Source organism: Cervus canadensis, chromosome 29, assembly GCF_019320065.1.
Source record: "Cervus canadensis isolate Bull #8, Minnesota chromosome 29, ASM1932006v1, whole genome shotgun sequence".
NCBI lineage: Eukaryota > Metazoa > Chordata > Mammalia > Artiodactyla > Cervidae > Cervus > Cervus canadensis.
The window spans coordinates 43023607-43033622 of record NC_057414.1 but is presented as its reverse complement, the minus strand read 5'-3'; the positions used below and the strand labels follow the sequence as shown (position 1 = coordinate 43033622).

The window sequence follows — 10016 nt, the reverse complement described above, 5'->3', positions numbered from 1 at the left end:
CTCTCAGCCCAAGAAGAGGAAAGCTGGGCTGCCCTGCGCTGAGGCCCTGGGTCAGACTGCAGCCAGGGAGGCAGCGAGCTATGGGCCACGTGGCTTCCAAAGGCCTCGGAGTCAGCTGGGTTGAGAAGGGCCTAATCTTGGACTCTGGCCCCTGCCAGCCCCGGACCACCTGCCAGACCCCTCACTTTGTGATGCGATGCCTCCCTCCCACCATCATTCCTACACTCCTGGGGTGTTTGCTGAGCCACCCTGGGCACCCAGGAATCCCCTGTCCCTGCCCTTTCCCAGGGAACTCCTAGTCCACAGACAGATAGACAGAGGGACAGACAAACACATACACACACACACATGGACACTCTGTGGTTGGGGCTCTGATGAGGGCGGCCCAGGGGACAAGGTACACAGGGGACAGTGGTGAATACAGCAGGGAAGGCTTCTCAGAGGAAGTGTCCTTTAGGGGAGGGGCTGGTAAGGTTCTCAGCTGTTCCAAGAGGGAAGACCCCTCCCACCCTCTCACCGCACCCCCATAGCAGCCCCCTCCCGGGGCGAAGAGCAGAGGCCTCAGACAAGGCCCCCGACCTCTGCTTTTATGACATATGGAAGATATGTTCAAAAATATTAAGAGGGGAGGCCTGGGGGAGGGCGGTCATAGAGCCAGCCTCTGGGGTCAGAGAGACCTGGCTCTGAGCCTGGGCTTAGTCACGTGCCAGCTGCAACCTTCGTCTTTCTGAGCCTCAGTTTCCGCATCTGTAAAACGGATGCTTGCGGAGCTTGGGGGAGGATTAAATAAGATGACTGGCTTCGTGCACTTAGCATGAAGGTGAAAGTGTTAGTCACTCAGTCGTGTCTGACTCTGTGCGGCTCCTCTAGAATACTGGAGTGGGTTGCCATTCCCTTCTCCAGGGGACCTTCCTGACTCAGGGATTGAGCTTGTGTCTCCTGCATTGCAGGCAGTTTCTTTACCGTCAGAGCCGCCAGGGACTCACACCTAGCCTGGTGCCTGGCATTTGCTCAGCTCCTGATAAGCCCCAGACCTTGGCTGTTGGAAGAGGTCCCCCTTCCCCGAGGTGGAGGCCCCTGCAACGAAGGCTGGCGGGGCACTCAGCGTTTGTGTGCAGGGAGACGACCAAACGCTGCCTTCCCCCGAGAGGACATGCCTTCCTCCACGGCTTCCCGGACCTGGGCTGACGGTCAGCTGCCCCAGCACGTCTTGGCCGCCTCCTCCAAAGTCCACCAGCCCCTGCTGCCCAGGGGGCAAAGAAGCCACTGTCAGCAGGGCTGGGACAGGACAGGCAGGGGCCCTGGTTCCCTTGTCAGGGTCACTTGCTACCTGCCCCTCCGGGAGGCCATTCCCCTTCTTTGGAACATTCTGAGTTCATGTGACTCAGGGTGGACCACACATCCCTGCCTGACTCTGGGGCTGGCCAATCAGAGGACCTGTCCCCGGGAACTATGACCAAGTTAGGGCAACAAAACACAACTCTGGGACTTTGGCCAGGACCCTGAGGCAAGGGGCACTCTCTCTCCACCGGGGTTGCTTCATCAGCAGGAGGGGAGCCGGGAGGCTGTTGGGGGTGGGGGGGAGGTTGGATTCAGCCGGCTTTGCAACCCCAGGTACCTGGGCCCGTGGCCCAGATCCTCCAGGCCTTCAACACCTCGCTACTGTGCCGGGCAAGCCAGGCCTGGTGATGGGGTTGGAGGTTGGTGGTCAGGTCACTGAACTGCTGCGTGACCCAGGGCCAGGCACTGGGCCCCAAACCCACAGACCCACAAGACAAACAGAGCCGGGGTTTGAACCCTAGCTTTTCTGTTCTAAAGCCAGTGTCCCCAACTACTTCCTTCAATGACCGCTCCAAGCTTCTGCCAACAGCCAACTCCCTCCCCTGCCTTGTGAAGCTCTCAGGCCTGGGCCAGGGCTGCCCAGCTCCACTTGGTGGCCCCAGGGTAGAACAGCGGACAGCTGGCAGGGGCTGCACCTCCCGTGGGACGCTGCCCACAGCAGGCCTGGGCACGCACAGCGGCAGGAAGGGCCTTTGTTACTCCTGGGTTTCAATCCACACCCTGCCATCTCCTGGCTGTGTGGTTTGGGATACATGATGTCACTTCTCTGAGGCTCACTTTTTTCATCTGCCAAATGGGAATCATCATCCTCATCATCACAGCTAATTGCCTGCTGTCACTTAAATGTTGGCACTGGGCTTGCATTTTCCATTTGTTATCTTATCTTGATTTTTCCCACAGCCCTGTACAGCGGACCTCCCCACTGGCATGTTCTGAATGAAGAAGATGCCTTTAGTGATTGGGTCAAATTACACGTACGCACAAAATACCACAGACCCACAGAACTGACAGAGCTGGTTTTTGAACCCTGATTTTTCTGTTCTAAAGCCGGTGTGTCGCCAACTACTTCCTGTCTTTTTAATTGAAGTAGGTTGTGTTCATTTCACCCAACTATTTCCTTACCAGGTTCTGTCTTAGGTAAGTTTCAACCAAGAAAATAAGATTTCAAGCAGAGAGGGACTGAACTCAGGCCCTCAGGGGCTGCAAAACCATTGGAAGCACTGGGGGAGTAAAGGGCAGGCTATACCCCTGCCCTGGCCTTTGGAAAGTGGCAGGTGTGAGAATTGCATCACAAGGGAGGGTGAACCCCAGGAAGACCCCACATGTCACTGCTAGTCTGTCGCTCAGTCGTGTCTGCCTCTTTTTGACCCCAGCACGCCAGGCTTCCCTGTCCTTCAGAGCTTGCTCAAACTCATGTTCATTAAGTCAGTGACGCCATCCAACCATCTCATCCTCTGTCGTCCCCTTCTCCTCCTTCCTTCAATCTTTCCCAGCATCAGGGTCTTCTCTAATGAGTCAGCTCTTCGCATCAGGTAGTCAAAGTACTGGAACTTCAGCTTCAGCATCAGTTCTTCCAATGAATATTCAGGGTTGATTTCCTTTAGGATGGACTGGTTTGATCTCCTTACTATCCAAGGGACTCTCAAGAGTCTTCACCAACACCACAGTTCCAAAACATCAGTTCTTTGGTGCTCAGCCTTCTTTAGGTCCAACTCTCACATCCATACATGGCTACTGGAAAAACCATAGCTTTGACTAGATGGATCTTTGTTGGCAAAGTAATGTCTCTGCTTTTTAATACTCTGTCTAGGTTTGTCATAGCTTTTCTTCCAAGGAAAATGCATTTTTCAATTTCATGGCTGCAGTCAGCATCTGCAGTGATTTTGGAACCCAAGAAAATAAAGTCTGTCACTATTTCCACTTTTCCCCCATCTGTTTGGGACTGGATGCCATGATCTTAGCTTTTTAATGTTCAGTTTTAAGCCAGTTTTTTTCACTCTTCTCTTTCACCCTCATCAAGAAGCTCTTTAGTTCCTCTTCTCTTTCTGCCATTAAAGTGGTATCATCTGCATATCTGTGGCTGTTGATATTTCTCCTGGCAATCTTGATTCCATCTTGTGATTCACCCAGCCTGACATTTCACATGATGCTTTCTACATATAAGTTAAATAAGCAGGGTGACAATATACAGTCTTTTTTTTTTTCATTTATTTTTATTAGTTGGAGGCTAATTACTTTACAATATTGTAGTGGGTTTTGTCATACATTGACATGAATCAGCCATGGATTTACATGTATTCCCCATCCCGATCCCCCCTCCCAATATACAGTCTTGACATACTCTTTTCCCAATTTTGAACCAGTCCATTGTTCCATCCGGTTCTAACTGATGCTTCTTGACCTGCATACAGATTTCTCAGGAGGCAAGTAAGGTGGCCTGGGATTCCCATCTCTTTAAGAATTCTGTTTGTTGTGATTCACACAGTCAAAGGCTTTAGCATAGTCAATGAAGCAGAAGTAGATGTTTTTCTGGAATTCTCAGAAGTCCCTGAGCAAGTGTCAAAACTGTCTCCTGGAGAAAGGAAAGGAGGAGGAGGTTGCAGGGCAGACCATCAGTTCAGGGCAAAGCCGGTGCCTGCCTCTCCATAAGACAGAGATGCGGTTATCCAGGACCTCCGGCAGCAGAAAGAGTGGTACCCAAGTTGATGCCACTGCCCAGGAGCGATTCAGACCGTTGGTGGTTTCTGAGTCCAGCAGGGGCTTTCAGAATGTGGGGACCAAAACTGAGTCCTGTAAATGTGGCTTGAGACTCCTGGGGGAAGAAAGGGGTGAGTGACTGAAGGAAGTAGAACAAACTGCCCCCCAAGCCTCCTGACCCTGAGAGGTATGAACAAAGGGCTCTGGGGGCTCCACCCCAAGGTGGAGAAGGTGACCAACAAGAACAGGGAGGACCTCCTCACAAGCAGCTTCCAAGATGAAATTTGGGAAGAAGGCAAAGGAGAAAGGGGCTTCCCAGGTGACACTAGTGGTGAAGAACCCGCTTGCCAATGCAGGAGCGGGAGACCTGGGTTCGATCCCTGGGTTGGTAAGATCCCCTGGAGGAGGGCATAGTCCAGTATTCTTGCCTGGAGAATCCCATCAACAGAGAAGCCTGGCGGGCTACAGTCCATGGGATCGCAAAGAGTTGGACATGACTGAGTAACTTAGCACACACAAAATAGAGGAAGAGACTGGGCACCATGTTTTGCTTGTGTGTTTATCTCTATGAAAAGCTTTAACAGATATGAAATGATCAATGAGTTTATAAAAAAATGCTCAACATCACTAATCACCAGGGAGATGTAGGTCAAAACTACCAGAAGAGGGACTTCCCTGGTGGTCCAGGCATTAGGACTCCGCACTTACTCTGACAAGGGCCCAGGTTCAGTCCCCGGATGGGGAACTAAGATCCCACAAGACACGTGAAAGTGAACGTGTTAGTCGCTCAGTCGTGTCCGGCTCTTGACGAGCCCATGGACTGTAGGCCACCAGGCTCCTCTGTCCATGGGATTTCCCAGGCAAGAATACTGGAGTGTGTTGCCATTCCCTTCTCTAGGGGATCTTCCCAACTCAGGGGACGAACCCAGGTCTCCCACATTGCAGGCAGATTCTTTACCATCTGAGCCGCCACAAGGGAAGCCCCACAATACACGTGGCATGGTCAAAAAGAAAAAAAAACCAGGGGCTATCACTTTACACCCATTAGGATGCCTTTCTTTTTCTGCGTTGGCCGCGCCCAGTCTTACTTTAGTTGCAGCATGTGGAATCTTGAATTGCGGCATATGAATTCTCAGTGGCAACGTGTGGGATCTGGCCCTCTGACCAGGGATCCAACCTGGATCCCCTGTATTGGGAACCGTGAAGTCTTAGCCACCGAACCACCTGCTAAGTCCCTAGGACCCCTATTTTAAAAAAAGAAGCGAGAAAGAAAAAGTGTTGGTGAATTGTGGGAAAAGCACAACCCCCATGCATTGTGGAAAGCATGGTGCAGTTCCTCAAAACACTAAACGCAGAACTCCCATTTGACCCAGAAGTTCCACGTCGTGGTACATCCTCCAAAGAACTAAAGTAAGCACATGGACAGGTATCTGGGCCCCAGTGTTCCTGGAAGCATTATTCACAGTAGCTGAAATGTGAATTCATAACCTGACAAAGGTTGTGCCTTGCTTCTTAGAGTGGTTTGCGGTCCGACTGCAATGAATATTTGAAATCCTGGTTCTTGGGCACCGCTCTCAGTCTACTGAAGCAAATCTGTTTGTTTTTCTCTTTTTCCCTGTTTTAAAAAATTTTGTCAAGTGATTTTGATGTACCTTGTAAGTTGAGAACCACTGGTCTGGTGATCCAGGTCAGAGGCTTCCACACTAGGCTGCATATTATCACCTGAAATTTCTAAAAAGAAAAAAAGTTTCTGGAAGACCTTTAGTCATTAGTTCTTAGGTAGAGCCTATGCACATTTTAAGCAGCCCCCCAGATATATCTGATGCAAGAAACCACTGGTCAAGACTTTCCAGTCATTTATATTTATAAGGAGTGAAATAATTTGAAGTCTACCCAGTAACTCTTGGGATTAATCTTATGAATCAATTCTTAAACTACTGCTTTTGATATTAAGTCAGATTTGAGACTGAAATAAAAAGGCAGGATACAGGTATAGAATTTTGGTAAATCGAACTTTTGTGACCTATTTTAAAACAAATCATATTTATTGAATGAATGGCAAGGCACATGTATTTTTATAAATGTATTTACCTTTTGAAGATTTCTTAAAATGTCTACAGTATGTATTAGCATCCAGTATTTTGGGGACTTCCTAGGTGGCACAGCAGTAAAAAAAATCTCCCTGCCAATGCAGGAGACTTTTTGTAAGAGACCTGGGTTCGATTCCTCGGTTGGGAAGAACCCCTGGAGAAGGGAATGGCCCCCACTCCAGTATTCTTGCCTAGAGAATTCCATGGACAGAGGTGGGCCCCAGTCCAAGGGGTCGCAAAGAGTTGGGCAGGACAGAGAGACTGAGCACGCACAAAAGGTGGTAACAACCAGTGTCCGTCAACGGATAAATGGATTTTTAAAACGTGATCTAGCCATACATTGGAATGATTTTTGGCCTAAAAAGGATTAAAATTCTGATATATGCCATAACATGGACGAACCTCAGAGACATTGTGCTAAATAAAATAGGTCACGGCTTTCCCTGGTGGTCCCGTGGCTAAGACTCTGTGCTCCCAACACGGGGGCCTGGGTTCAATCCCTGGTTGGGGAACTAGATCCCACATGCCACAACTAAAGATACTATGTGCTGCAACAAAGACCCAGCAAAGCCAAATAAACAATTTTTTAAAAAGAATTAAAATAGGTCAGACACATATTGCATAGTTCCACTTATATGAAGTCCCTAGAATACACACATTCACAGAGGCAGAGAATAGAATGCGGGTCACCAGGGCCAGATGGAAGGAGGAATAGGAAGTTGTTTAATGTGTACCGAGTTCTCAGTTCTGCAAGATGAAAAGAGTTCCAGAGACTGGGTGGACAACAATGTGATTTTACTTAACGCTACTGAGCAGGACACCTAAGAATGTTTAAGATGGTAAGGCTGGTTGTCTCAGATGAGCAAGTCCAGGTTCCTAGGACAGGCAGTAGGACGGTGTGAGGACCCCACTGGGCCCATGGTCATGAATTTGAAAGAAAACCAGTAGAACCAGTCACAGGATGTTAATCCAGAACATTCAGCTTTCCAGGGGCAGCTGAGAGGCGCAGGTAAAGAGAAGTCAGTTGGGTTCGCCTCGAGTTGGGGTTTGCCGGGTGGATGTAATTAACAGAGGAAGAGAATGATGTACTAGGAGGGGCCAGCTGCTGTAACAAAGAGCCCCCGATCACCCTGGTGAGTACCACAAAGCTTTGCTTCAAGCTCATGTTAAAAGCCTTCTTGGTTCCTGCTCAGGGGTCTCTCCTCCGGGGGTCACTGTGAGATCTAGTTCCTCTCCTTCTCATGATGCTGTTGCCTTCACTCTGCAGCTCCCAGGTCACCAGGAAGTGGGAAGGAGGTGTGAAGGCATGTCAAACATTTAACCTCCGTGGCCCTGGAGGGGCGTGTCTGACCTCCGAGCGTGCCACAGTCCACCCATGTGTGGGCAGGCAGCCTGCCTTCCACGTGGAGATCCAGGGAACCAGGAACTTTGGGGTTTCCGTGTTGTTGTTGTTTTCAGCTGCGCTGGGTCTTAGTCGCGGCCCATAGGATCATCGTTGCAGCAAGCAGGATCTAATTCCCAGACCAGAGATTGAACCCGGGGCCCCCTGCCTTGGGAGCAGAGTCTTAATCACTGGGCCACCAGAGAAGTCCTGAAGCAGGCACTTTGGAAGGAGTGCCCCTGCCCTGGCTTCTCCCCCTGGATCCAGGGAAGCAGGAAGGCAGAGAGGCTCCCCCAGGACACAAGGAGTCTCGTGGTCCTAGCCCACCGCAAGGGGAGGGGTTACAGGGAAGTGTGGTCTTCCCATGTTCCCAGGAAGGAGAAGGGAGCCCAGGTAGTGGGAGTTCTCAACGAGTCTCTGCCAGGAGGGTGGGGTTAAGAGGCCGTGGTAATTGCAGCTTGATCCGAGGGTTGAAAAAGATCAGAAATGGTAGCCAGGGTGCTTCCCTGGGGGGTCCAGTGGCTAAGACTCTGTGGTCCCAACATAGGGTGCCCAGGTTCCATCTCTGGCCAGGGAACTGGATCCCACATGCCGCAATGAAGTTTGAAGATCCTGCATGGGGCAACTAAGACCCAGCATAGCCAAATAAATAAATACTTTAAAAAATAGAAAGAAAGAAAAGAATAGAAGTGGTAGCTGGGGAAGGTCCCAGTGGAGCACACTTAGATCAAACAATAGGAGCTGGTGGATCCAAAGCCGGATGCTGTAAAGGGCTATTTCTGGTGGTGAAACAGCACAGTTCAGTTCAGTCACTCAGTCGTGTCCGACTCTGCAATCCAGGATTGCAGCACACCAGGCTTCTTTGTCCATCACCAACTCCCAGAACTTGCTCAAACTCATGCCCATTGAGTCAGTGATGCCATCCATCCATCTCATCCTCTCTTGTCCCCTTCTCCTCCTGCCTTCAATCCTTCCCAGCATCAGGGTCTTTTCCAATGAGTCAGTTCTTCACATCTTCAGCTTCAGCATCAGTCCTTCCAGTGAGTATTCAGGACTGATTTCCTTTAAGACTGACTGGTTTGATCTCCTTGCAGTCCAAGGGACTCTCAAAAGTCTTCTCCAACACCACAGTTGAAAAGCATCAATTTTTTGGTACTCTGCTTTCTTTATGGTCCAACTTTCACATCCGTACATGACTACTGGAAAAACCATAGCTTTGACGACATGGACCTTTGTTGACAAAGTAATGTCTCTGCTTTTTAATATGAGACATATTAAATAATGTCTCATATTAAATAATGAAACAGCAAAGGGCCCCCGGCATATGACTCAGTGCGGGTGGACGTGTGGACAAGAGGCCAGGAGCACAGAGTTCTTTCTCTTTTCACTGCCAGCTGTGGGCCAGGCTCTGTTTGAAGCTCTTGGTAACTATTCACTTATTTAATCCTCTAACAACTGTATGAGGTAGGGGCTCAAATTGTTCCCACCACCACCGGTATCCCAGCACATGCATTCACGGAGGAGCAGCCCCTGGAGGAGGACGGGGACTAAGGGGTCGGTAGAGGCAGCGGCCAGCACAGGTGAGGCGGGGCAGGGGTGGGGGTGGGGGTCTCATGGGCAGGAGGACCAAGGCTGCGGGCCTTTGGGGGAGGGGGTCGCTGCGGGGGCCCCAGTCTGGAGGTCTGGCTTCCTGGGAGAATCTGCTAGTGGATTCCACTTGCCTTCCGGGGGTCAAACCTTTGCCCCAAGGCTCCAGGAGCTGCCCCCGGCCACCCCCGCACCCTCCCCCGGCCAGTCTGGCGCCAGAGCCTCGGGCGGTGCCTAGCTGTTATCTGGTAAATATAAGCTGTAATTGCAAAAGCGACTTCATCAAGCCGGTAGGAAAAAACCGGAAAAGCCTTTAGCTGCTCCTGACGAACACAGGAGCGGCTCCCACCGGGTCCCAAGCCGGGGAGGGGGCTTGTAGAGCAGGGGAGGCCTGTGCCCCCAGCCACCCGCCCCTCGGCCCAGCGCCCTCTCACCAGACAGCGGCCGGCGGGGCGCAGGAATCCTCCCCCGCCCTCCTCCCCGAAGCCCATGGCCTTGGAATTTGGCCTGGCAGCTGTAGGGGGTTGCTGGGTACGGCTGCTGGTTTCTAGGACCCAGTGGATTCCAAGGCTGCCGCTTAGTGCCCCTCTGCCCTGTTAGGTGGCTCAGAGGCTGGGCATCGGCCAAGGTCACACAGAGGGTCGCCGCAGAGCCCCACCCCCGGGGAAGGCTCCTTCAGACTGAGGTGGGAGTGGGGGTCACCAAGGACAGAGCTAGGGGCACCCAGGCTAGGGACCGGAGATGCTCCTGGGGAAGAGACCCTCCCAGGGGGAGAGACCCTCCCAGGAGAGTGGGGAGTGGAGGGGGGCGCAGCGCGGGCCATGGGATCCCAGGTAGACAGGACCACTGACTCCCGCCTGTGCCCCAGCCTCAGCTTACCCATCTGTTCAAGGGGCCCTTGGGTCCTGCTGGTTGTTCTC

The 10016-nt window shown here is 51.5% G+C and overlaps 1 long non-coding RNA gene across 2 annotated transcripts; it reads right to left on the bottom strand.

The window, feature by feature from the left end:
* Positions 1 to 3774: 3774 nt before the first annotated feature.
* On the bottom strand, positions 3775 to 10004 carry LOC122430831. 2 transcript variants are annotated; one of them, XR_006266388.1, is made up of 4 exons: positions 9976 to 9996; positions 5691 to 5769; positions 5127 to 5282; positions 3775 to 4153 (listed from the first exon to the last, which is right to left on the bottom strand). It is a non-coding gene; the product is annotated as an uncharacterized LOC122430831 (long non-coding RNA). The 2 variants fall into 2 exon arrangements; XR_006266389.1 differs by lacking the exon at positions 5127 to 5282 and having other exon boundaries at positions 9976 to 10004.
* Positions 10005 to 10016: the final 12 nt, after the last annotated feature.